Source organism: Mus caroli, chromosome 17 (genome assembly GCF_900094665.2).
Source record: "Mus caroli chromosome 17, CAROLI_EIJ_v1.1, whole genome shotgun sequence".
In the NCBI taxonomy this organism is placed as follows: domain Eukaryota; kingdom Metazoa; phylum Chordata; class Mammalia; order Rodentia; family Muridae; genus Mus; species Mus caroli.
The window spans coordinates 42,397,764-42,403,763 of record NC_034586.1 but is presented as its reverse complement, the minus strand read 5'-3'; positions in this window follow the sequence as shown (position 1 = coordinate 42,403,763).

Here is a 6,000-nt window from a genome sequence, read left to right as displayed (position 1 = left end):
CCTGCAATGACAGGCATGGGGTGCACACCTGCAATGACAGGCATGGGGTGCACACCTGCAATGACAGGCATGGGGTGCACACCTGCAATGACAGGTAGGGCAAGTTGATCAAATGTTATTATGGACTACATAGCCAAGTTTGAGGCCAGTCTGGTATACATGAGACGCTGTCTCAATTTTATTTTTAATTAATTAATTAATTAGCTTCTTTGTTTATTGGGTTTCTCTGTGTAGCCCTGGATGTCCTGGAACTTGCTCTGTAGACCAGGCTAGTCTTGAACTCAGAGATCTGCCTGCCCCTGCCTCCCGAGTGCTAGGGTTAAAGCTGTGCACCACCACTGCCTGCCCCCTGCTCCTCTCAATTTTAAAAGGAAAGAGGGGAAAGCCACTTGTGAAACTAAAAACAGAATATAAGTTGCCAGCCAGCCTGTCAGGCAGGAAGGTGGCTGAAGCCACTGCTGGGACAGGCAAGGAAAACCAAGTCTGAGCAGAAAACTGGGTCCTGGTGGTGACCAGGAAGGTGACCCTCCATGCCATCCAGCAGGTGGAGCCAAGTCAAACCTTGACTGAGACCCCTCTCACATGAAACAAGGACTCCCACTTTGTTCTGGGAGTTGACTGGCCCTGGTCCTCTGGTAGTCTTCACTGACACCTCTTCTGGCTCACCCTCACCCTGGGTGTACATACAAATATACTCAGGCACACACACACACACATAAAATAAAACAAGTGTTTTTTTTTTTTTAAAGATAAAAAAAGTCAAAAGCCAGCTTTAGCCTGTCAATATACCTGTTTATCCCACAGCCTTCTGGGTGGAGAGAAGAAGAAAAACCAGGAGGTGAGAAGTCGTGTCTGCAGGCCACGTCCTACAGCCAGGCGTGGTGGCCCAGGACTCTGCAAGTTTACAAATGGGAGTCCCAGGCCAGCCAGAGCTATTTATTGAGACCCTGTCAACTGTGAAAATATACAAACATACAAACATACTTACATACATACATACATACATACATATATACATACATCTGCAAACTGAAGAACACTGAGTCCAATTTGTGGTCACATGATGTCATTTCCTTTACATGTAATTCCTCTTTATTTCTGTTTCCTGTCTGCCCCCTGCCTGCGCCTGATACTGCTGATTAACTTCCAAGTAATTAACTTCCATGTAAACACAGTCCATCTGAGTCCCCCTCCTCCTTCCCATCCTCGGAGGCGCAGACCCTCACCCACACTGAGGTGATGGCTCCCCTCTCCACTCACCCAGAAGCAAGCGCTCCACTGGCCACCTTGTAACCTTCAACCCCAACATCGTGAACACTAGATCAGAGTAACCTCTGTGCAATTGGAAGCAGTGGCAGATAGGAAACAGTATTTAAATTTGGAGAAGAAATAACCAGTTATAGTAGGTTGTAGTTCTCTGCCCCTGTGATCCAGCACTTAGGAGGTAGACCCAGAAGATCAGAAGTTCAAGACCATCACTGGTTACATAACAAGTTTGTTGGCATGGGATGCACGAAACACTGTTTCAAAGGATATATATATATATATATATATATATATATGTATATATATACACACATATATATCTCATATATATCACATATATAATATATATCATACATGTACATGTGTGTATATATATTCTTTTTTATTTTTTAAGACAAGTAAGGCGGGCAGGGCAGGGTATGCCAGGGCATCCCAGGACTCAGGATGCAGAGTCAGGCAGATCTGTACATTCCAGGCCAGCCTGGTCTACTAAATGTGTTCCAGGCCAGCTGGGGCTACATAGTAAGACCTTGTCTCAAGGGAGAGAAAGGGAGAGGGGAAAGTAGCTTTCAGTTAGATGCTCCCTTTTCATACCTAGTCCTGGAATAGACATCAAAATTAAAGCCAAATGTCACATCAGCAAAGGTTCTCTCCAAGAAACACATTGATCCTCTGCACATAAATGCAGACTCCAGTTTAACTGGGTTATCAGTCTAGACTTGGCACAGGAAGACACTTCACAAGTGGGAAGCCCGAGACATGCAGCCAGTACGGGCAAAGTCTGTGGGGGTAAGAATCTATCTGGAAATGAGCAGCCATGCTTGTTCCAAACCTGCAAATGTCAGAATGCCAACCTTATACCAGGCTCTTGCACTACGACTCCTTTTATGACTAATTTCAAAAGTAGCAGTGCCAGGAGTGATGACACAAGACTGTATTCCCACCCCTTGGGAATCAGAAGCAGGAGGATCAAACGTTGAAGGTCATCCTGGGCTGCATTAGAGACTTTAGAGCCAGTCTGGGCTAGAGAAGACCCTGTCTCAACAAACCAGCCACCAACCAACAAAAATAAATAAATACGGGCTGGAGAGATGGCTCAGTGCTTAAGAGCACTGGCTGCTCTTCCAGAGGTCCCAAGTTCAACTCCTAGCAACCACATGGTGGCTCACAACCATCTGTCATGTGATCTGATGCCCTCTTCCTGTGTGTCTGAAGACAGCTACTCATAATAAACAAACAAACAAGTAAATTCAGTCAGGCCTGATGACACATGCCTTTAATCACAGCACTCAGGAGGCAAAGGCAGGCAGAGGCAGGTGGATTTCTGAGTTCAAGGCCAGCCTGGTCTACAGAGTCAGTCCCAGGACAGACAGGACTACACAGAGAAACCCTGTCTCAAAAAAAAAAAAAAAAAAAAAATCCAGCATTCCAGCATAATGAACATTTCTGCTCAGCTCACTTCTCTGTAGAGTCTAGGAAACAGTTTCACCTAGAGGGGACAGCCTTCTCACCTCAGAGAACCTAATCAAACCATCTCCTTCCGCAGGCCAAGCACGTCCAGCCTCCCATGCATGCCCCAGCTGAGTCTCACAAGTCGACAATGGAGGCTAATCATTACAAGGCCTTAGACAAGCCCTGTGGGGGACAGACAGATGGACGGAAGCCGGCCTGCAACTGTGTTGTTCAGAAGCCATGGGGATCCAGATAAGGAAGTGCTCAGACCTGGAGGGGAGGCCCTCCTGGGTTGTCCTAGGCTGTGGGGGACAAAGGGCTCAAAAGGGAGGGTCCACACATCATCCCCAATGCCTTGCCTCCTGCCCAGTCTGGTCCAGTCCAGTCCTCAGCTTTGCCTCACTTGTTCCCCAGTCGTTCTTGAAAACCAAACCCCCACATCATAGCAGCCTTGCTTTTTAACCAGTCCAGCTTCTTAGGCTGTTCCCATCCACAGGGTTTTTTGTCTTGTTTTGGGAGAGTTTTCTGTTGTCTCATTTTGAAATGGGGTTTTGCCTCAAACTCCAGACCTTCCTGCCTCTACCTCTCACACTGTGGCATTATAGGCATATGCCACTTGGGCTAACGCTCAAAGCATGTTCCAGCGAATTCTTCAGCATCAGAGGTGAAAGAGCCCTCAGGGGTCCCCTGACTCAGGGAGAAAGCAAGGCAGGCTGAGGATCTGAAGACCTTGATATGTCCCAAAACTGCCATTTTCCTTTTTCCTTCTTTCTCTCTTTCTTTCTTTCTTTCTTTCTTTCTTTCTTTCTTTCTTTCTTTCTTTCTTTCTTTCTTTTCTTTCTTTCTGTCTCTGTCTCTCTCTTTCCTTCCTTCCTGATTTATTTATTTATTTTATGTATGTGAGTACACTGTAGCTGTCTTCAGACACACCAGAAGAGGGCATCAGATCCCATTACAGATGATTGTGAGCCACTATGTGGTTGATGGGAATTGAACTCAGGACCTCTGGAAGAGCAAGTTGACCGTGCTATCAACTGCTGAGCCATCTCTCCAGCTCCAAAGCTGCTATTTTCATACATAATGTTTGGAAACTCTCTCTCTCTCTCTCTCTCTCTCTCTCTCTCTCTCTCTCTCTCTCTCACACACACACACACACACTTTTTCTACATGTGTTGTGCATGTGTTTGGCCACATGTCTGTGGGACATGTACATGTGAAGGTCATGAGCTCTTCCACCTGATTCATGGAGGCAGGGGTGCTCAATCAAACCCAGAGCTACATGATATGGCCAGTCTGTATCTACCTTCCTAAGCCTAGGCAGGCTCCCATGCCCACCCAGCATGTCATGGGTGCTGGGTATCTGGCCTCAGGCTTGCATGCCACGTGCTTAACTACTGAGCCATCTCTCCAATCCCTCAGGAAGTTCTTTAGCTCTCACATCTCCATGGTCATCGGGAAGGCTGGTAAGTTTACTTCAGCCCGGCTCTGAAATAAACCATTCTTAAGCCTTACGTCAGCTGACTACAATGAAGACTTGACCTAGGAGAAAGACTTCCTTTGCATCTCTGAGCATTAGATTTTTAAATCTAACCCTTTTAAGGGGGGTGGGGAGGAGGTAGGGTCTCATGTAGCCCAGGGTGACTTCAAACTTAGACGAGGATGACCTTAAACTCGTGATCGATCCTCTTACCTCTGCCTCCTGAGCACCGGGGTTAGAGGCATGCACCCACACTTGTGTGGAATAGCACTGGGGATCAAGCCCAGGCCTTCATGCATGCTGGGCAAGCACTCTGCCAACTCAACTCCATCCCGAGCACAGAACCTTCACATGGAAACCTCCAAATCCTCACAGCCTAACAGCAATTCCGTGACTGAGGTCTTCAATGTCCCTACAGGCTCATGTGAAAGAGCTTGTGGAAGAGCTCGGTCCCCTGTTGGCCCTGTGTGGGAGGGCCTAGTGTAAGGAAGTTAGGCCATGGCAGCTTGTGGTTGAAAGTGACATTGGGAGGTTAACCCTTTCCTCTCTCTGCTCTGCAGGCCCTGGGATGGGAGGAGCCTTCTCCATGCTGTGCTTCATCATAGGCCTCAAAGCAATGGAACAGCTGACCGTGGCCTGAAACCACAAACCAGACGAGGTCTTCCCTGCTTTAAAGTCGCTTCTCTTGGGTGGTTTGTCAGGGAAGGGGTCTCCCTAAGGACCCATGGCTTCCAGCACTTGTAACTCCAGCTCTAGGAGATCAGACACCTTTTCTGGACTCTAATAAACATAAAGTAAAAATAAATATTTCAAACACAGAAACATAAGACCCTTTGGAGAGAATGGGGCTAAAGTTAGTTTGTATCTCTGACAAAAATGAACATATTCACACACAAAGTCTCTGCAAAAGATTAAATACAAAGGGTGCCCATGGGCTGGGAGGTGTGCAGCAAAGGTTGTTTGGGATCATTGGGAAACCACAAGACTATCTATAATTACAGGGACCTGTCCCGGAAAAAGAGGCCCTACAAAGAACCCTAAAACCTCAATTTAAGCATTCTTCTCTCACCACACCCTTGAACCAGGGCTGGCAGCAAACTCAGTTAATGTTTCTTATGAACGGAACACTGGGAAGATTTATGGACATACAGAGCTCACTCCTTGGCTCCGACAGGCCCACCCCTTTCCGGACATCAGCGGAGGCTAGCCAGGAAGGCACTGAATTAACCCAGAAAAGGCAGTACAGTCTACTCCCAGCTCTGAAAATCCACCAGAGGCTAGGTGTGGCAGCCAGTGCTAAGGCTAGCATCTGGGAGAGAAGGGCCAGCCTTCTCTTCCTAGGCCAAGCAGCTCTGGGAAAGCAAGGTAAAATCAATAGGAAGCTGGCAGGTGGAAGGGGCAGGACCCAGGTAACGAATGGCCATCTGGCCCCTCCTTCCTGGGTGAGCAAGGGTTGCCTCCCTCTGTTTGGCATGTAAATACTGGCCCTCAAGCACTTGCCCACTCCAGGTTTCATAATACCCGAGGGTATCCCAATTATGCAAGAGCTCTTTTCAAATTCTCAAAGTCAGTGTTTCCTCTTCAAAAAGCCATCCAAGAAGACAGACGGCCTGTCAGACTGTCAAGCAAATGGCAAGAGGTCATCACAACCCTGAACGTGTGAATCAAGCCCATAATCCCTTTCATCGCAGGAAAAGCAGAGGAAGCGACTCAAATTTGGTAAAACCGTTTAGCAAAAATACGTCGCAAAGGCTGAGAACGAACCAATGGTCCACAGCCAAACGGGTGGGAGAGAAGGAGACAGA